This window comes from Miscanthus floridulus, chromosome 4 (assembly GCF_019320115.1).
Source record: "Miscanthus floridulus cultivar M001 chromosome 4, ASM1932011v1, whole genome shotgun sequence".
In the NCBI taxonomy this organism is placed as follows: domain Eukaryota; kingdom Viridiplantae; phylum Streptophyta; class Magnoliopsida; order Poales; family Poaceae; genus Miscanthus; species Miscanthus floridulus.
Window position 1 is genome coordinate 34,343,985 of NC_089583.1, and position 22,428 is coordinate 34,366,412.

The 22,428-nt window shown below is 44.4% G+C and overlaps 2 pseudogenes; both read right to left on the reverse strand.

Annotated features, from left to right (window-relative positions):
- Nucleotides 1-1,480: 1,480 nt before the first annotated feature.
- LOC136548374 (putative F-box/FBD/LRR-repeat protein At4g00315) lies at nt 1,481-6,020 on the reverse strand (annotated as a pseudogene).
- Nucleotides 6,021-8,864: 2,844 nt separating this feature from the next.
- Nucleotides 8,865-12,282, reverse strand: LOC136548375 (F-box protein PP2-A13-like; annotated as a pseudogene).
- Nucleotides 12,283-22,428: the final 10,146 nt, after the last annotated feature.

Consider the following 22,428-nt stretch of genomic DNA (forward strand, 5'->3'; position numbering starts at 1 on the left):
CAACAACGGTGTTCGGAGATGTCAAGGACTGAAGCCTTACTTGTTGGAGAAGGTTAAAATGGCATGTCGCAGCATAATACATGGTGCTCGAGGACTAGCTGTGGGGGTATTAACCCCTATACCCTTACGGCTAAGCTTGGGTCGGCCCGGATCGATGGATCTGGTCCACCCGAAAGACGACGTGCGGCCCAGCCAACCTGATCGGAGTCCCGCACAAGGAGTCAAGGCGGATTTGGCGATCAAGCGGGATCCTGATCGGTTAGAATAGGAATCCTTATCCGGCCACATATGGCAATTGTAACTGACTAGGATTGGTTTCTAGATCTGTAACCCTGCCCCCCGGACTATATAAGGCGGGCAGGGGATCCCTCTAAAAAACATCTCTCATTGACATACAGCAATACAAATCAGACGCAGGACGTAGGTATTATGCCTTCTTGGCGGCCGAACCTGGATAAAACCTCGTGTCTGTCTTGCGTCACCGTCTTGTTTGTGGCTTGCGCATCTGTCTGCCGACAATCTACTATCTTGGGCATACCCCTAGGTAGACTGCCGACCATATTTCGTCGACATCATGCGAGGCGCAGGGCGTGGCCCTGAGGAGGCGCAGGGAAGATGTGAATAAATAAGGAGAAGAGGAATAATAGAAAAAAAAAGAAAGAAATCTAACAAATGGACCCCACCAGCCAGTAGGTGATCCCATTTTTTTTATGTCAGCATACCAATTCCAAACAGAAAATGGGTTGGTCTCACCCCTCTTCAACTAAACATAAATTGGAATCATGCCGTCCCCGTCCCATCCTAGAAACCAGAGACAGGACCGTCCCACAGAGGGTTTCACTGCAGGGTGTGGGCTTGGGCGCCAATTGGTAGGGCACGACTGCCAAGCACGAGCCGCACAGAGGAAGGAGAGGCGTGGGAAGGAGACAAGGAAAAATAGAGAAAAAGAAAATATAAGGGCATTATGGTCATTATATTATTTCTATCTACTATGAGAAGCTATTTTACTAAATGCTTTATCAAAATAGTTTTGGCTCCACTAATAAAGCTGCTCGCGATGCTGAAGCTGAAAAATACTGCTCCACTATTGAAGAGACCTTAGTCACCAAGAGCCAAGTCACTTGTAGCCACTCACATTGCGACTAAATTGCATTCATTAACCTTGGCAATACATACGTTAGTCAAAGTACTTGTGCCCATGAATCACCGAAACCACATGATCACCATATTAGGGCCTACGTTCAAAGAGGACAAGAGTTGTTGACATATAACAATGACCTACATTCGTCTATGATACTTGCACATAAAGCTGCGCTGAAACGATACAGCAAACACGGTGTTCACAACTTCATGCCGAGATACCTCAAAAACATGTTGATGGTATCCCAAAAACTCTGAAAAAGAAACATAATACTACAAATGAAACAGGCACGTCAAAGTTTAGCTCTAGAAACATAAAAGGCAATCTTTTGAACGGGCATCAAATCCCCGTGCAGCATCTACACAAGGACTTGTCAAAGGGATCAGACATCCACAAATCATGGGTATGTTTATTTCCTGTGAATGTACTCCAATCCGCACTTCGGAACTTAAGCTGAGCACCTTGAGAAGCTCTACTGTCCAGTTGAAGCCGCCTGCGTTGATTAGCGAGCCACTTGTCATTGCAGTTGTTAGGCTATCTCCAAATATGATTGCGGAACCTAAATCCAAAATAGGTGTCTAACATAATAAATATAGCCTCCAACAGAGTACCTATATGAAAGACCTATTTTAGGTGCCAGGAGAGGCATAACCCAAATTTCAATATCCTCTTTCCTGGAGATCCATTGACAGAAAGAGTTGTCTTTTGAGTCTTGTTATTGGAGAAGACCAAAAATAGGTATTGAATCCTTTGCCTGTAGCGCTCCCCAAAAGACGAATGTGTCTTGCATTTTGGGTCGCGGTCGTTGGAGACAGTCTTAAGAGCTCCAAATTCCATTTTCTTTAGCACTTTTGCATTCAGAACAAAGAATTTGGCAAAGTCAACATCAGGCCTCTTGCCATAACAGTTCTTGATGACCACTGTTTTCAGATGGCGTTCAAGGCATTCGACAGGATCTAGTGAATCGTACCTTGGCACATTTCTCACATCCTTCTGTGGGTGAGACTGTATACAGAGAGAAGAAAAGAACAATTTATAAGAAGTTGGTAGGTAGATGACAATGTATCGATCGAGATGACAAGACAATTATTGTTTATCATTAAAACAATAGACACAAACAAGGACAACAACTCACAATGATATACAGCTTCTCCAAGCAGGGGAAACATTTGATGAAGCCAACAACTGAGTCCAGATTAGGACCACTGGAGTCAAGAACCAAAACCTTCACCATGGGCATGGAGGTTGTCGAGCTGATAGCACTCATTTCCTGAGCAGAAACCCGGAGTCGATAAGTACTAATAAGCTGCACATAGAAATACCAGATGCAAGATTCAGAAGGCAACAGGTACCTGAAAAACTGAGTTCCCAAGCTCGAGCCTGGAAATGCGATCTGACAGCAAGCCCAATACCTGCAACCTAGGTGGCCTGCATTACCTGGACGGTTGGCGGACCATATATCGGATCAAGCGGTAACAATCTTTCAAGCTGGGGTGCGTCCTCGATGACAAGCTCCTGGAACTTGACCGTAGTTTGGTTGTCCCGATGAGCACTGAAGCCAATGCTCCTAAGAGTCTTTGAGACAATGCAGAGGCGACCAATGCCGGAATTGCAGTCAAGCAAGAGGCTCTCGAAAATAGGGCAGCCCGAGAGCAGGCTTTGAAGGGTGTCCTCAGACATTGTGGCCCTGCCCAGGGTAAGCTGCTTGAGGCAGGGGAAATTCAGCGACGACGGGGTTATCTCGTTGGGGAAGTCGCAGGAGCCGATGGTGGCCGTGTGGGCGTGAAACAGGACATTTAACTTTTTACCATTATAACAATTGGCACCTCCTCAAATAACATCATAATGGTTGTCACTATAATTTTGCCAGTGAAGAAAGAAAGCAGATACAAAAATACCATATTTGCTCACGTGGCACGCCAACCCTTGCGCAAGCACAGATCCAAATCAGCATGCGCGCGTGAAATGTCTCTCCTGCCCTCGTCCATCAGCAGTTCGGGCTCCGGTTCACGTCCGTCCTTGCCACGCGCCGCCGCAGACCTCGCAGCCGCGACCATCCTTGGCCGCCCACGCCTCGCAGGCCCACGCATAGCTCCACAAAAGCATCTTCCGCCACCTGCCCCCCCCCCCCCCCCCCGTCCGCTCCGCACTCCGATCTCCCCACTCCGATCCGGCGGACATGGATCCGGCGATGCAGATGCACCCGATCCTCTCCTACGTGCTCTCCCGCATCCCCACCCTCGCCAAGCCCAACAAGGCCCCCACCTCCTCCGAGTTCGACATCGAGCAGCCGCCCATGCACACCCCATCCCCGCGGACGACGCCGTCCTCCCTGTCCGCGGGGGAGTTCGAGCTCGTCGAGCGCATGCCGGGGCTGCACCACCCGTCTGTGCTCCGCTCCATGACGCGCGCCGTCGCCGATGTCTCCGCCGCGCGCGGGGCACTCCAGGTGCGCGCCCCGACCACGAGCTCGTCGACTCCTCCTGCGTCATCGTGGCCGCCGCCGAGGCGTGCCGCGCGGTGGTGCGCCTCGAGGAGACCCACGACGCCTACGAGGCCCTCCTGCACGAGGCCGAGGCTAGGCTCGAGAGGGTGTACTGCTCCGCGATGGAGGGGACGGACCTGGATGACGACGAGGCAGCGGCGGAGAGCGGTAAGGGTGAAGGGCCGGTGGCTGCGGGGCCTAAGGGCGGGGCCGGGGACGCAACCGTGCAGGAGGAGGTGGTGGGGACACGCCCAGGGCCAGGTGCCCCGCAGCACCTCTGGCAAAGCTTCCCCACGGCGCCTATGCGTGCCATCTCCCGCAGCACCTCGGGGGCCCAGCCGCCCACGGCCACCGGCCCACGCACGGCGCACGCATCGGCGGTCGCGGACACGCACAGCTCCGCCAGCAGCGCTCTGGCCGGCTCCGTCACCATGCGCTGGATCGAGCACGCTGGCGTCCACCATGCGTTGCCAAGAGATGCGAGGCCCGTGCTAGAGCAGAGCGTCACCTCGCCCAAGCACGCGCCCTTCGTGTCTGCATCTCCATTGAACTCCTCGTCTCCGTCTGAGGCCGCCGACGGCAACCACGCAGCCGCGGCCGCGCACCTCGCAGTCCTTAAGATTGCGCGCGAACCCCCGCGGGGACACGGAACAGAGGCTGGTGGCTATGGTGGCGGCCGCCCTATCCCCGGCGATCCTGCGCGACCAACTACGAGCGCGCGCGAGAGGCGGTGGAGGCGTGCGCGGTGGCTCTCCCTGATGGTTCAGGGGCAACCATAGTCATTTGCCACACCCCGCTGACTCGAATCCAACGTGGAGTGCGTCGCTGGCGTGCCACGTGAGCAAATGTGGTATTTTTGTATCTGCTTTCTTTCTTCACTGGTAAAATTGTAGTGAAAACCGTTATGATGTTATTTGAGGAGGTGCCAATTGTTATAATGGTAAAAAGTTAAATCTCCCGTGCGAAGCGGAACACGGACGGCGGTAGCGGGTAGTGCGGCCGCGGGTTCGGGATCGGGAACTCGATCTCGTAGCGAAACTCAATCTCCCGGAGGCCAGTGAGGGCCCGGGAGCGCAACCAGCCGTCGATCTTGGCGTAGCGGTCACGGAGGTGGATGCTGGGGAGGGCGAAGCGGTGGGCAGGGCCCGGGTGGGCGGAGAGGATCTTGGAGACGAAGGCGACTCGCTTCTGGTCCTGGTGGCTGAGGTCGAAGCCGGCATCTAGGTTGAGAGGCGCGGCGTGCCAGAGAGGACGCGACCGGTGGGAGACAGCGTGCATGCGGGCGCCGTCCTTGGTGGGGAGGAGGGAGATGACGGTGCCCAGAACCTCATCGGGGAGCCGGCTGATGAGGTCGAGGCTGCCTTTGCCCATGCCATCGCCACTCCCCAGTGGTTCTTGGCCCTTTATTAGAGAGGATCTGCGCTTTTTGGCGGCGGCGGCGGCGGCGCGGCGGCTAGCGAGGGGAGGGTTTGGGTGAGGTAGCGAGAGAGGGTTGGGGAATGGGGAGCAATGGCTAATCTCCAACTGTTGGCAAGAAATGAATGACCGAGATTCGCTCTTTTCCTTCCCGCTGTAGCGTTGTCCTAAAAAAATTTGATGGGACACGAAGGCTTTGGTGGCGCGAAAAGCATTTTCTCCGCGAAAAATGTCAGACCCTTGACTATTTTTTCTGTATTTTTATAGAAAAAACTAGCAAAATTAACGTGCTCGCTAGGAACTCAACATGTCTTAGAATGAAACTCTATACCATTGCTAGGCGCAGGTTGTTCGAAATCATACGAGTACAAGTTATAAGTCTAAATCATATATGAGACACGTCTAACTCATATATGAGTAGGGGCTATGACCATATGTCACGTAGGATACATGGGGTGGGAGAACAGTTTAAGAAGAAAAAGAAAGATGGAAGAATCCTTTCACTCTTTAATATAGGATATATATTAGAACGTAATGAAAAAATTCATGTGGGAAAAAACTTTGAAATACAAAATCAGACCCACAGGCAAATGGCGATTGGAATATTTGGGTGGAAAACACTAAAAAAAAAGAATACAAAGAATACAAAATCAGACCCAAGCTGCCAACCGGTAAAAGGGAAACGGGAAAAGAAAAAAACGGCGCATGTAGAAAAAACGAAACAAAAATTGGATTAGATGTGCTAAAAAAGAATTCAAGAAAGGAAAACTAATAGTAGTGCTCTCTACCAAGCGTCTGTCTGGCTACACGCACGCCTTTGCTAAGCTTGCAAACCAGGTCTGACTTTTCTATTATTAAAAAAAAATCTATACGCTTTCACCGGGACGGAACCGCCTCGAGCCGTGCATCCCTACGCCTCATGCCTCACACCGTACCTGCCTCGTGCCGTGCACACCGCTCGTGCCTCGCGCCGCCCATGCCTCGCACTGTGCTCCCCCACGCCCGCATCAACGAGCCTTCATTGGACAACAGGAAGTAGTGAGCAAATTTTACAACCGTATGTTTCAGATGTATGTTGCATATGTCTTATTTGGATGTTGCAAAAGTAGATCTGGTGTTGCATATGTTGCAATGGCTATACACGCGTGTTGCAAGTGTATGTTTCAAATGTTTCAGCTATTTCAAACGTAAGTTGCAAGTGTGTTTCATCTGGATATTGCATATGCAGTAGCAACTATACACGTATGTTGCAAGTGTGTTTTCAAATGTTTCATCTGTTTTATCTAGATGTTGCATGTTTTCATCTGAATATTGCATATGTTGCAGTGACTATACACATATGTTTTAAGTGTATGTTCCAAATGTTTCACCTACTTTAGACTTATGTTGCAAGTGGTTTATCTAGATGTTGCATATGTTGCAGTGGTTACACACAAATGTTGCAAACGTATGTTTCAATTGTTTCACCTGGTTTTAGTATGTTGCAGCAGGTGCTTCTCCCCACACGCTCTAACTCGCGGGCACGCACGTGCTGCACGCACCTATCTCTATCATGTGGGCCAACTCCAATAGGCGGACGTGCATGCAACGGACGGTCAGTGCCCAAATGGCCGAGCACTCCCTAGTCATAATGCATGCGCGCATGCAGAGCACTGGGCCAGCACACAACAAATGCAAAACTAGGCACCCCTGCACAGCCAGGCTTGGTCCCCCACGGTGGAGCATACAGTCGGGGTCAACACAGGTACGCACGCTGTGCTCCCATCCTCTCTCTCATGTAGCTGGGCAGCCCCCACGCACATGCTCTCTCGTGCAGGCGTAGTAGCAGCACGTGCGGATCCAGTAGCAACAGACGTGGGGCGCAAAGCACGTGGGCAGACATAGCAGGAGCACACTCGGGGCACAGTAAGCCTCGAACATGCATATAGGAAAGAAATGAGTAGAAATAGAAAAGAAATAGCAATGGACTCCACCTCGACTCTTACTATTGAAGACTTTGGAAAAAAAAACTACGCATTTAAATTAGAAAAGAGGAGTACATGTTAAAGGAATCTATTCAAATTAGGATTCCTATTCAGCTTACCTCTCAATGACCCCTGTCTATTTCATATTAAATAGGACATGTGTGGACACAGATTAGGACGGTTTCATTCATAAAATTAGTTAGAGGGTAAGACCAAAAGGGGTCAGGCCAAAAACAGTGAAGAAATTTTGACTCTTTATTATAAGGGGTAGAATTGCCAAATAATTACTCCCTCGGTTTTCCTAAAAAATGTCGTTTCGAGGTTGTTTTAAGTCAAACATTCTAAAATTTAACTACAAATAAATTCATTTAAGTTGAGTTTAAAAATATGAAAGTGATGTAAATAAATTCATCTCGAAATGTAGTTTAATTAAAGTATATGTTGACTATATTTTATAAATATTTTATAGCAAAAAATAACAGTCAAAGTTGTTTTTTGAGACTATGCCACTGTTCAATACGATGTTCTTTAGGAAACCGGAGGGAGTACTAAGCTAGTACCCTAACCTGTTAACAGCCAAAATTGTTAAAATGGAATAATAGACTCCACCATTCTATTTCTCTCGTCTTGACAGCCAAAATTGTTAAAAGGATAATACTCCACCATTGTATTTCTCTCGTCAAGACGATAAAAAATATATATTGATCATTTCATTTGGAGTTCGGCGAAAAAAATACATTTTTGGAGATGCTAACGTGGAAAAACAGGTTTGGTCGGTTTTCAAAACCAGCTAGACTGGATTTCCTAGAAAAAACGGCTAGATCGATTTTTCTAGAAAATTAGCTATTTGCCATTTCAAAGAGTGGACTTAGCAACTTTTCTATTTCAAACAATGACTTCACAAAAGTGTCATGCAGAAGATGTGTGCCTTCATTTCTTTACCATAATCCCTATTTGGCTACTTTTTTATGTCTCCTCCTAATCTCAATCATGATAAAGGACGAATTTGCCCTTATACCAAAACTAGGTAGCGTGCTCGTGCGTTGCTACGGGACAACTAAACTTTTATATTAAAAAACACGGATCACATGATAAAGATAACAATACTGTGAAATTAAATACCCACATTAAAATGACATTAATCCAAAAAGCAAAGTTCGTAAAATTAACACGGTCACGAAGAGTACGGCGTCGCAGGCTTACCGACTCTACTGTACAGACCTTTCCACATTTTTGTTGACTCAGATAATTAACAAATAGGCAATGCCCCGCCACATTTTTGTTCACTATGCACCGTGTTTTTTTAAAAAAAAAACATGTGATGGAGATACATTGTTGGTTTTTAACTTTTTTTACATCATCGCTAATCCAATTGAAGAGAGAGGACCACAATCGAAAAAACAGTACAGTAATGGAGCCATTCAGCAACCGCCCCCAATTCAGGTTTGAATCACAAACCATATGCAACCTTCGTTGACGCTACGGTGACTTTTCAGTTGTGTTCAAATTAAAACCAGGACTCCCTCACATCGAGACACAAATACTTGCATAGGCCAGATTAAGTGAAACTTTCTGGAAGCATGTCTCCAATAATGTATAAACACAAGATCTCTGTACATGTAATGAAACATATGTTTCTACACGCGCGTGTCAAGCGCTCCAATCATATACCTACATCTACTTCCTGACCTCCCTATTTATTTGACTAACACTACAGAAAGTAAATACAGAATAAGACCTTACAATAAATAAATAAATTGTTCATGCACAACTCTTAGAAAAAGAATATGCACACTACCCTTTTGGACACCGATGACCCGAAAAGAAGAAATAGGCTAGCCAAGGAATTCAAGCACTCCTACAAAATTTTCTGGCAGAATACGCAGTCCTCTTATACGTGATCTTTGGGGTATATACAGACTGATTCAACACACAGTCCTCGTTTTGTATGCATACAATCAATTTGCATCATAGAGAACTTGAGTTCCGTCACCTCATATGAACTCGATATGATGAAATCACTGACATGGTAAAGGATCCATCTTCCAGGGTTAATTAGGTAAGACTCGGATGCAGTGTGCTGATAGTCTGAAGTTGAAAGTTGTCCCAACCCTGGATATTCTCAGAGCCATGGCCTCGGTGGCCCGTCCGCTTGTGTGGTCTGCCCAATGGAGCCGGAAGAATAGGCTGTATGAACCAGCAGGAAAGCAGGAATGAAGTTAACTGTACACATATAGGCTTTCCGATGTTACCGAAGTGACTATGGATGTATGCAGCATGCTGATTAGCTTCAGGATTTTATATATGTACAATGGCACAAAAGATAACATAGCAACATAGAGGCAAGTAACACTTAACAGAGCACACAGCCTAAAAAAATCATGGTCCTACACAACTCAATCATACTCAAAGTACTTTACTGGCTTGGTAATTTGTCAATTTCTGCTGACAATTTGGCTAAGTTGTTCAGCACTGATGACATCTAAATGTGTCTGAATATCCCATGCATCCTACTGGGAAACACACCAGCAATCATCACAGAAATATATCATAGTTCTTTCTTGAGTAGGTATGTGAAAGAAATACATATGTACCGGGAAAAGAAATCTTCAACCAGTTTATTAACAAAAGAAATACATTAAATGCTCACCGAAAAAGAATGAGTATAAGATCAGATTACTGTCTTATTGAGGAACATAAGAAAAGCCAAGCAATTAACAAAGAGCTTCCAATATAATATATAACAAAATATAGTAGACCATATGAAAGCATGTCATGATAAAAGTATTCCATGATTTCATTTTATCACAACCCTGACAGTTTATGGAATGCGATCTTAACCTCCTAATGAGTACATCTACTGGGAAATGAAAACAAAAACAAAGTACCTTGATTCCTCTGTGGATAGGTGGCTCCAATACCTCCTATCATCTCTCTCTGTGATCGACATAGACTTTGAGGAGATGGACATGCAAAAACCTCCCTTGTTCTTCCGGATCCAAAATTCCTACTCAAATAACTGGTTTTAGTTAGACCATCGCAGACAAAAAGATACTCCTAGAACAAACATTATAGAAGGTATCAAACATCAAAAGACAAACATGTTCTACTGATCCAACTTCTTTTTCCAAATTATCCTCTAAAGCATTCTTTGTTGGAAATTTCTAAAAAAATACCATTGTGCCGCCGTCGAGCAGGGTGGGCCGGAAGAGGCACTCGTATATCTCCTTCTTTATTGCCACAGAGGAGCAGCACCTGCCATTGCCTCCACAGCTCTATAGTCCACGGGTGAGGCTGTAAAATGCGCATCCAGGATGAGGTAATGGCCATGCTGAAGATGAGAGAATCTACACAAATAAATTTTTCGCATGGAACCAGCAAGCAAGAAAACAAATTATTAGCCATACCTGGAATCTTCTGTGGGGAGCCTCGCGCACCATAACCCATCTTCGCAGGTATCATTAGCTTCTGCTTTTCACTGACGCACATGCCTAGCAATCCTTTGTCCCAACCTATAGATGAAAACAACAAAATCGGTTGGCGGATTTAAGATTGTGTGATATAAATGGCACACGCCGTTTCATCTATTTTTGATGACATATGCTTGTAGCCCAATACAGTTTAATATGGACATTGGACCACAGATAAACATAGGAAGTTTATTGTTATAGGAAAGGAGAGTAAATTCAAATGATCACCTCTGTCATAGCTAGAATAAAAAACTGATCCATCGGTGAGACAATTAGCACATGAAAAGTACCAAGGAGTGCTTTAATCAAACATGAAAAGGTAAACCATATATGAGACAAGATATTGCATCTACAAAGATCATACTGCCAAGCAATTAGCATAGTTCTTCTACATAGCTATATTAATTGTGTGAGTTAAGGTATATCTGTATATGAGAGCAATCCCTTATAGGGCTAAATCACTGAAAAATCACTGTGGAAAATACAGCAAGGCTAAAAAGGTATATAGATCATATACTTACACGATAATGATTCTTAATTTTGTCTCCTTTGTGTGCTTGCAGGATACATGACTCAGGCTTGTACTGAAAAGAAGACGAGCAAGGCAAAATCAATGCTTATCCTTTCAAAATGTAACTATAGAAAAATCAATGCATATCCTTTCAAAATGTAACAACAGAAAACTATAGCCTATTCTCATTGATAAATCAAATATTTGGTAATACTGTAATTGCACAAGAATAAGTAGAACCTGACGACACACAATTCTCCAATATCACTCCCTAAATCTCACATGGGACCATAACCAAATATTATATTTCTTATTACCATGATCCAATGATTCTTAGTTTTCTGTTTGGACTTTGAAGTGGTAGCCATTGAATAAGAGCATCTCCAAGAGTTCTCTAAATCCCTTCTAATTCTTGGTTTTTAGCAAGATGAGAAAAAACCCTCTCCAACAACTCCTAATCCATCCTCCTAATCTTTTAGAACTTAGAAAAAGTCACCCTATTTCGCGTAAAGTTATGCGCTTTCGAGTCGCAGGTATCTTCTCTCCCCGCGCGTGTTTGTTGGCCAATCTAAAGGTGGAAGGACATGGAAAGAATAAAGAATAGTAAAAGGTTCCTGATGCAAATGTACAAGAGAGAAACAATTTATAAAAAGTGGTTAGGATAATTTAAAAATAGTATAGGATTCCTGATGCAAAATTATATTCTTATTTTAGGAGTGGATTATTAGAAACTGTTGGAGATGATCTTATTTATTCCTCCTAATACCTTTTTAGGAGTTGGAAAACAACATGTTTTTGGGAAGACAAAATAGGGTGCTCTTGGAGATGCTCTAAGGCCCGAAACAGAGAACTTCAGCAGCATTACAATGGGTATCCCTTAAGAGGTCCTGCACGCCCTCGTTAAGCTCACTGGATAATTCATTCTGTGGAAAAAGGTGCTGCTGAATTACTTTTCCTTTTTATTTAGTGTACTCACCTATGTGCTCGCGGTGGCGTCCACAATGTCGTGTTCCTGGAGCTTCTCCGCGGCCTAGAGCTGCGTGCCATAGAGGTCCTCCTTGAGGATGCCGTCGTCGAGGAAGATGAGGAGCTGGTGCTAGAGCTGCATCCCGAACTTGGTGAGAGGACGGGGCTCAGTGGTTGAGATCCAGGATGGGGTGAGCATGCAGAGCATGTCGTCGGCCGCGGTAGAAGTGCACTCGCCCACGCGGCAGTGGACACGCGCTCACCCACACGCTCAGCTGCGGGGACGGGAACTTGGGGCGGCCTCCTGCTTCTAAGCTCGCGCCGGCCATGGAGGAGGGGAGGTCGCGCTCGCGGCACGGGGTCGGGAACTTCGGCGGCCTCCTGCTCCTGAGCTCGTGCCGGCCATGGAGGGGAGGACCACAACGACGCCAGCGGCTACTGCACGGTGGACCTGTCGCCGTTCCTATGCTACCGCCGGAATGAGGAGCTCCTGCTGCTGTGGATGGAGGTGAACGCCTTCACGGTGCGACCGCCTCTCTTCCCTCCCCGTCCACGGATCACATGCGTGATTTGAGCATGCCGATTTGAGCCACCGCGTGAGGAGTGCAGGGGGGAAGGCAGACCGATGGAGATTGCGGTGATTGCGGGGCGAGCTGCAGGGCATCAGAGGGGGGAAGTCGCGGTCGCGGGGCAGGTCGATGCGGTGTGGGCAGGTCATCGCGTCGGGGGTTGCTAGATCCATGACTTCCGCGAGTTTCTAATTTGAGCGATAGTGGGATCGCACGGGGGAGAGACACCCAACAATTATCGCATGATTCGGTTCTCTTGGTTTCGTTCCTTTTAGTTGCAGGAGATAGGAGATGAAGACCTCACGTCCTCTACTAGACCCCCACTGGCCGGTTGCATTGAGCAGCATGACCGAAGGCGGGGCGTCAGGCACCACAGTTCTCAGTTCTCACCAGGGCCTCGTTGGGCACTGTGCCGGGCAGAAGGTAGGGCGGCTGGATGGCGATGTCACATCAAGTCATGAGGCCATGCTGAGCATGTGGGGCGTCAGTGGTGCGCCGAGTGCGTGGGCTGCCGGTGGCGCGTCGAGCGTGCCTAGCGGAGAGGGCTCACTTAGCGTGCCGAGCGGAGCGGCGTCGGGTGGAGGAGCCACGCTGGGCGGCGGGGCCATACCAGCCAGGTGAGCCCAAGAGCCGGAGCCCGACAACCATCGTCCATTCAGCTTCTTGGGCAATTGCGCGTTGGTTGGTTCATATGGCAGGAACATGTCCAATCAACGATTTGGCTTCCATGTTCATTTTGGCAAAAGGGCAAGTTCGTCATTTCGGATGGCTAAGATCAGAAGAAGACATAAAAGGGGGCTAAATAGGGATTATGACAAAGAAATCAAGATATACATCTTCTGTTTAGCAGTTTTGTGAATTCATTGTTTAAAATGGCAAAGTTGCGAAGACCACTCTTTGGAATGGCAGATAGCCAATTTTCTCGTGTTTTATTGAGCTTCTAAAAAGTACTTCTGCTGCTAAAAAAACCATAAAGCCAAGTAATCAGGTGAAGCCTAAAGTTATTTTTTTTTTCAGAAATTGCTCCTTTCATGTAGTATAGTTTTGTAAACACTTTGGACTAGGCTTTTGGTTTCTGCTAATTGGTGAAAATAGATAGCTGTTACACAGCGGTTTCAGAGGGGGTGTGGGGGGGGGGGGGGGGGGGGAGGATAGGTTTTATACTTGTTCTAGCCGAATAGTACATGGCTCACAATAATTTTTTCACAGGCTAAGCTTGCTGTAATCTCTCTCTGAGCAAGAGCTGAAGTGGCTCCTAAGAAGAGTGTTACTGCACCTACTAAAGAATGAAACTCATTATCAAGGTTAGGAATATGAAAAGAGAAAGAAATCTAGCTAGAAGAAAAATCCCTGTAGTAACCATAGTTGCTGCGTGCATAAGAGCCATAAGAGCCGAAATAGGAGTGGGTCATTCCATAGCACCAGCTAACCAAGCTAACCATACGTAAAGAGAAAATTGTGCACATTTTGCAACCACACCAAGGAATAATATAAAAGCACACAAAATAGTAAAGATTTAATCCATAGTTCACAACAGTTTTCCACATCTCACAGCTAAACCAAACAGAGGAAAACAGATGACTATATGTGCCCACGAGGTGCTGCAATTCCTAATATTATAACCCCAAATATATAATTGTTAGTTCAGGAGCATTTTGTAATTGTATGCACAACCCCTCAATTTCCGCATAAATATGGGGTACTGTAACTGAAGTAGAGAGTGATGAAACACATTTGAACAGAATGATCCTCGAGGCCTGAAACTCTCCAACTCGGAAGGCTCTCTACTCAGGCCCAGAGTGGCCAACAGCTGTGCTCAGGTAACAGCTGTAAATTTTGCAGCATCACGCTAAAATCATACCAGATAAGGGTCCTACATTATTGCTATTACACACGGAAACATTACACGGCAGATTATGAGATAACACGGTCCGAATGGAATGAGCAGGACAGAAATGTAACAAACATGATGAATAGTGCTCGTGCAGAGCAGATATCAAAATACCCAAGGCAGTAAACTTTGAATCACCAGTTCTCATTCACAAACAGAAAGAATGGACATAGTTTGGTCCCGGCAGTATAGAGCTGAATCAACCAATAAACTTATCCAGAAAAATCTGCATTATGGTTGACATAACGTCACTGCCAAAAACTGTGCACATGTTCAACTGGATGACAATTATAAGTAATAATTATAATAACTCCGTTAGCTCAGAAACGACCCATTCCTAGGGGTGCAATTGCAGATTTTAATTTTCTTTGATCCTTGATAAGTGGTTTGAATCGTGATGTCCAGGAGCCAATGTCGTAATTTAGTTACACAATACCAGTTGTTCACTGCAGATGATTAGCATGCAACACTTCTGTTTGATCTGAAGGTAATAGATACTCCTAGATTGACATTAATTTATTCCAGTTATGTTCATCTGAAATTTTAACAAGCTTATAATTCACTATTCATACATAGGCAACATCTGGAGATATGTCGGGGGCAATTAATAAAAAAACAAGTCTTACTTTTCTCCAAACTTCTATATCTTCTGTCAATAAGGTCAATGAAATCGAATCTAATTAATTAAAAGTGCTGACTTGGTAAACTATTGTGTAGACAAAAAAAAAAGTTAGCAACAGATAAATGAAGACCAACACCAAAATTTCACATATGGTTTTGTAAGCAAGCAATTGCTAAGACAAGAATTGAGGTTGTTACCGCATTAAAACAGTATATATGCTCCAAAAGATTGACTTCTATAAACGGGCATGCAAAGTTAGTTGTTGCAACAAATTTGCACATATACGGATACTGTTTGCAACTTCAATAGAGTGATCATAGATTCAAACTAACATTACTAAGAGTATGTGAAAAATTGCAAAGCAACAAATGAAAGACTATGAATAAGACAATCTTCTGAATGTGCATCGAATCTTCATGCATCATCTGTAGAAGTGGCTGTCAAACGGATCATCCATCCACAAATCATGTGTGTGCTTGTCGTCGAAGGGTGAAGTCAAACGAGAACCTCTTATGAATTTGAATTGAGCACCTTGAGAAGCTCTGTTGTCCTGTTGAAGCCGTCTGTGTTGATTAGCCATCCACTTATCACTGCAGTTGTTAACGTGAACGTGATATCCATGAACCAACTGACATACCCGAACGTGAACGTGATGTCCGGCCGAGTATGAGTCAAGTAGCGCAGCCCGCCGATGGTGCTCCGGTCACGCGTCACGTCCACCTTCACCTTCAGAAGCCTACTTCCCAGGAGGTGGTTCTAGTGGCCTCTCAATTCTTAGCGCAGGTGGTCAAGGAGTTTTTTACCCAGGCACATGGGTGGCGGTCTAGTCTATAGATTGAAAGTTATTAGGGTGCTCTGATTTTGTTTTTTCTTTTCGTTTCTTACTTTGGGTTGTGTGCCTTTTAATTAGGCAGAGGCCGGGAGGATTTCAAGTTGCTAACATACAATTTCAAGATGCTGTGAATATTTGATCCTAAAGCAGAGTAGTTAGCAACTAATATAAGCATTGTATATTATTGTATCCAGATGCTAGAGAATCAGCATGCTTTATGACATCGCAACCACTGAAAATAATCCTTGCTTCTATCTCTAGTTAAGACTCTTTTATTCTAAATTCATCTCGGAAATTTGCGTGGTGGTGTATTTTTCTGATCTTTCAATGAATTTATTTATTTCATCTGTGGATATAGGGTCATGGAATCATGTCAAGAAAATCTACCGAACAAAGAAGCAAAGATTAGAAATGAAGTGCAAGTGTCTGACATGCACAAAACTTTTTAAATATATTCTGATGTATAAGAAATTAAGTTAATGAATGCATTTCTTTGCGTTCTATACTATGGTGTCCAAAGTAAATATGATTATGTGTTTATTAAAAAGCAATTCCACATTTGAAGAGATACTTTCCTTTGATTGTATCATGGCTAGAGCAGCTTGTGTAATCTGCATGATTTTCTTTTTCTCCATTTTTTTTTTGTTTCTTGAGCGCTTGGCTGCTCTCTCTTCTTCTCTTCTCACTTGTATTTTGAGTTGTTGGTCTTTTTTAATATATTTCAGTAGGGATCAGCCTCTGATCCCTCCTGTTTCCTCAAAAAAAAAATATTAGCAATACAAGAAAAAAAATAGAAAAACATAAAAAGGTATGACATTGATTGACACAAAATTTAAAATGTCTCTACAAGATGTAGATACACAATTCACCATGTCTAGAAAGTGGATCATGTCTTTTAGACACACTTGACAAAATGTATCTATAGTTGTCCGTGTGAAGACGCACACACTTTAGTAAAATGAGTCTATACTTCATTACAGATTAAATAGTGTATCTAGCCTGGAGATAAAATGTATCTAGAAGCATTTTTTCTTGTAGTGCTTCTTGCTGCAGCCTACTCTCTATGCCTTAACCATACCAGGCATTGCACCTTCCCTAATCCAGTAACTAATCACTATATGTGTGCATTAACAATAATCGCCTAATTGTCAGCTAAATTTCTAGCACTTGAAATTTAGGAGATGTGATAGTAAAATGCAATATATATAGACAAAAAAACACTGTTTATTTATATGTGCTCGACTTGAGAACGGATCAACTCTTAATTCTTCAGAAAAATAGGATTTCCATAACCTGATATCTTTAGGTGACGACTAACTTGTTGGAACAAGGTCATACATGTACATTTGCAGTAATAATGCATTCTATAGTGAAAGTTTAAGAGATTTTGTGATAACGACCGTTGTTGCGGTTAGCCCAGAGGAATGCTGCCCCTTCTCGTGACAAGTTGAGTCTCAAGTCTATTTTAAGAGAACCATAACCTAAGAAAGCCCGAAGAGGCATACTAGAATAAAGGAACAGAGAAGTGTCAAGCTAGATTTTCAAGGACTCCAAGATTGTCGGTCCATAGGTACTTCAGCGACGCTTTGGATCAAGATGCAGAGAAGCGGCAGACCTTCAAAGAATAGAGAATGATGACCACGATTCCTGTCTTCACAGTTTGTTTTCTGTGTGAACTGAATGGTCCTCGAGGCCTGAAACTCTCCAGCTCGGAGGGCTCCACTCAGGCCCAGAGTGACCAACAGCCGTGCTCAGGTAACAGCTGTAAATTTTGCAGCATTGCAGTAAAATCATATCAAAGAAGGGTCCTACACTGCTAGAACACATGGAAACATTACATGGCAGATTATTGAACCTTAAAAAAATCATGCCAGAGATAGCATAGCAACATCATGGTGTAGATAGTAGCATAGTCCCAATGAAATGGGCAAGACACAAATGTAAAGAACAGGATGAATAATGCTTGTGCAGAGCAGATATCAAAATACCCAAGGTAGTAAACTTTGGGTCACCGTGTCTCAAACACAAACAAAAATAATGGACATAGTTTGACCCTGGCAGCATTAGAGCTGAATCAATCACTAAACTTATCCAAAAAATTGTGCATTATGGTTGACATAACATCACTGCCAAAAACTGAGCATATGTTCAACTGATGACAATTAGTAGTAATAATATTCTGTTAGCTCAAAAACGATCCGTTACTTGGTACACAATATTATACATTGAAAGGACACAATTGTAGATTTTAAGTTTATTTCTCTGATCCTTGATAAGTGCTTTGAATCGTGATGTCCAAGACCTCATTTTGTAATTTAGTTATACAATACCAGCTTTTCAAACGATTAGCATGCACCACTTCTGTTTGATCCGAAGATAATAGATATTTCTAAATTGACATTAATTTATTCCGATTATGTTCATCTAAAATTTTAACAATCTTATATTTCACTATTCATACATAGGCAACATCAGAAGATATGTTGGGGCAATTAATAAAAAAACAAGTTTTACTTTTCTCCACACTTTTATATCTTCTGTCAATAAGGTCAATGTAATCTAATTAACTAAAGTGCTGACAAGGTAAAGTTCACAAAAAAGGAAGCAACAGATAAATGAAAACCAACACCAGAATTTCACATATGCTTTTCTAATTAAACAACTGCCAAGACAAGAATTGAGGTTATTACCACATAAAAACAGTGCATATGTTTCTCCAAAAGATTGACTTCTTAAACAGGCATGTAAAGTCACCTGTTGCAATGAATTTGCACACATAACATACTGATACTGTTCACAACCTCAATAGAGCACGGATTTGCAGCAACTTCAGTAAGAGTACAGAACTTGCAAAGCAACAAATTGAAGGCTATCAATAAAAGCAGGAAAACTAAATTTGGGCATTAGACATAAAGACAAGATAATCTTCTGAATGGGCATCGAATCTTCATGCGTCATCTGCAGAAGTGTCTGTTAAAGGGATCATCCATCCACAAATCGTGTGTGTTGTTGTGTGCGAAAGAATTGTACCAAGAACCGCTTCTGAATTTAAATTGAGCACCTTGAGAAGCTCTGTTGTCCAGTTGAAGCCGTCTGTGTTGATTAGTCATCCAATAATCATTGCAGTTGTCAATGCCTCCAAATACCATTTTCTTTAGGACTTTTGCATTCAAAACAAAGAACTTGGCAAAGTCGACATCAGGTCTCATGCCCCAATACTTCATCACGACTACTTGTCTAAGATGAGACTCAAGGCACTCAACTGGATCCAGTGGATTATAGCTCCGTTTATTTTTCCTACTCTTCTGTAGGTCAGCCTGAATAATAAAGAAAGAAAACAATATGAAAGCAGTTGCTAGGTATGTAGTCCGTAACGTCACACAGTAGCTCACTAGATTATATTATGTCTCAACTGTTCATATTGGCATATGAAGCAAGCAAAGACAAATACACACCTCGACATAAAGCTTCTGCAAGCAGGGGAAACACTTGAGGAAGTCAACAACTGAGTACAGATTAGGCCCCCAAGAGTGAAGGGCCAAAACCTTTACGGTGCGCGTCGAGGTTGTCAAGCTTAGGGCAATCATTTTCTGGACAAGAATCAGGAGACGGCAAAATTAGTCACTAGCACATATAAATCAAGAATACAAAACAGAGGAATGGAAGTCAGCTGCTACCTGAAAATGTCACACCGGACGGTGGTGCCACACATAGCGAAGGACACAGAAGGAGGAAGGCTCAAGGAGAAGTCGTATTCCGTATTGGCTTAGCATATTTATGTATTACGTTTCTATTTACGAACTGTCATGTGGGACCAGGATGTCAGTGTCTGTAATAAGCACATAAGTGCTGAACCCTGTACCGGATCGGAACCAGACTTGTAATATTAATAAGCTAAGGCAGAGGGGTTTGCCCTGCCCACTTCCTCGCATCTGTGCTTCCCGATCGCTCACGTCGACGGCGACCCGCCGGTGGCCAAGGGTGTGACAGGTGGTATCAGAGGCATCGTATCCTCGGCGTGGGTAGGGAGTGCTTCAGCTCTCCACCGGTGCTAGTTATCTTCCCTTCACCGACGACTGGCGGCGGATCCAGCGGCCCGACACCACCACCACCACAACCACAACCACCATCACCAAGGCGCTCAACCCCATCGCGGTACGTCCGACTCCGCTCGCTTTGATCTACAGCTCGTAATTCCGGTTGGCAGGTGATCTCGGTTAACGCCCCTGTGGTGTTCGACCTGAGATCCCGGAGGTCCCTCCTTAGGTTGAGTTGGGTCAGTGACGGCCTAGGCGGCACCAATCTTGAGTTCCTTGACCAATTCGCCCACTACCACCCGCATCCACCACATAAACCCACCCTTCTCCAATGTTCGACTGGGGGACTACAGCAACAATCATCGGTTTGGAGGCGAAAAACATTGTGAGCTCATCCAATTCTAGCACGACTGATCGCTTGACAAGGGTTGCCAGGCACCTGTCCCTGCGTAAAATTCCGTAGTCAAGGCTATCAATTCGGTGCGGTGGCATTAGAGTGGGAGGGTCCACGAGCTTGGGTTGCAAGACTCTAGTTCTTGTGTAAAATCCCTCGGCTCTGCCTCGCTCCCAGGCGGCGGTGAAAGTACTAAGCACGTGAAAGGGGAGGCATCGTCCAAACCTGTTGCTTGTACTGCGATATTCTCTGTTCTTCACCAACTAGTCAACACGGCTCCACCAAAACCTTCGAAGCAAACACATATTCTTCTGGACAACATGTCCAAGAGGGTAGAGGAGGAGAAAACTCGATGGGATCAGGTGATGGAAAACTTCGACTTGCTATCTCTCAAGCCAATGAAATTGGAGTGGTCCAACAACAAATGAAATCCCAGATGGATATTCGAGGTGCTGCCATGGACCAATACTCAGCTGAGCAACACATCATAGCCCAGCAAGTTAAAGCCAATGGGGCAGTAGTAGCTCAACTCACCATGAAGTAGTTTGAGAAGGAACCCAAATTTGATGATGATGGTTCAGGGTCTACTGTTGATGAGGAGGATGAGAGCTTTGACAATGTGTTTGCCAAGTACAAGGGAACCCACAAGCCTGAACCTTCTAAGAAAAGAAAGCCTCCATCAAAGTTTGATAGGACAACTTCTCTACCTACCCAATCCATGCCCAAAATGCAATTTCCCAAGTTTGATGGTGCCAACCCAAAGGTCTGGAAGGATAATTGTTAGAGCTATTTCAAACTATATCAACTACCTGAAGGCATGTGGATGACTGTAGCTCATCTCCATTTTGAGGGTAATGCAGCTAAGTGGTACCAGGCCTACAAGCAGAATCACCACTTCAGAAATTGGGATCACTTTTGCTCAGTGGTGGAAGAGTTTGGCTTAGATGATTTAAGAAGTGCCATGAATGATTTGCTGGAACTGAAACAACAAGAACTGTTGAGGAGTATACTACTCAGTTCCAAACTATCCAATTTGACATTACCATGCACAATCCACACTATGATGAGATGTTCTTTACATCACAATATGTGATGGGATTGAAGGATGAAATTCGAAGTACTGTTGAGCCACAAGTGCCCACTACAGTGCAGAACGCATCTATATTGTCCAAGATTCAGCAGAAATTGGTGGAGAGGAACAAAGGCAAGTACAATAGAGCTCCACACCAATTCAGACAATATGCACCAGCCAAGACTGACAACAAGATCCAAGCTCACCCAAGTACACTATGGAAAGATAGACAACTTAGGGATTATAGAAAAGCAAATGGCTTATGCTTTAGTTGTGGTAAGAAATTTGTCCCTGGACATTTGGAGGTCTGCACCAAAAGAAACAAAACCTCAAGCACATGCTATTGTTCTCAATGACTTGGATAGGGAACTCTCTGATGAAGTTCTCAATGACTTGGCAATAGAAGATCAGTTACAGGAAGAATTTGGTCAATTGTCACTCAATGCAATCTCTAGTCAAGATCATACTAATTGTATCAAGCTCAAGACAAGAGTCAAAGATAAAGTGATGCTTATCCCAGTTGACAGTGGTAGTACACACAGTTTCATCAGTTCTCAGTTTGTACAGTTAGCAAACCTCAACACTATGCCTATAACACCAAAGAAAGTTGAAAGGTCCAAATGGCTAGAGGGGGGGTGAATAGCCTAATAAAAATTTCTACAACAACACTTAACCAAATGGTTAGACAATTATGAGGCGAAGCGAGTGTTGCGCTAGCCTACTCAAAATGCAAGCCACCTACCACAATTCTAGTTTAGATAGTGTCAATTCACACAAGATCAATGACACTACCCTATGTTAGTGTGCTCTCAAAGGCTAACTAAAGAGCCACACCAACCAAGCATGCAAGCTCTCACAACTAGCTACACTAAAGAGCTTGTCAACTAGTTAGCGGTAAAGTAAAGAGAGTGATCAAGAGGGTTATACCGCCGTGTAGATGAATGAACCAATCAATCACGAAGATGAATAACAATGATGACCAATCACCTCGGAATCAATGATGAAGACAATGATTTTTACCGAGGTTCACTTGCTTGCCGGCAAGCTAGTCCTCGTTG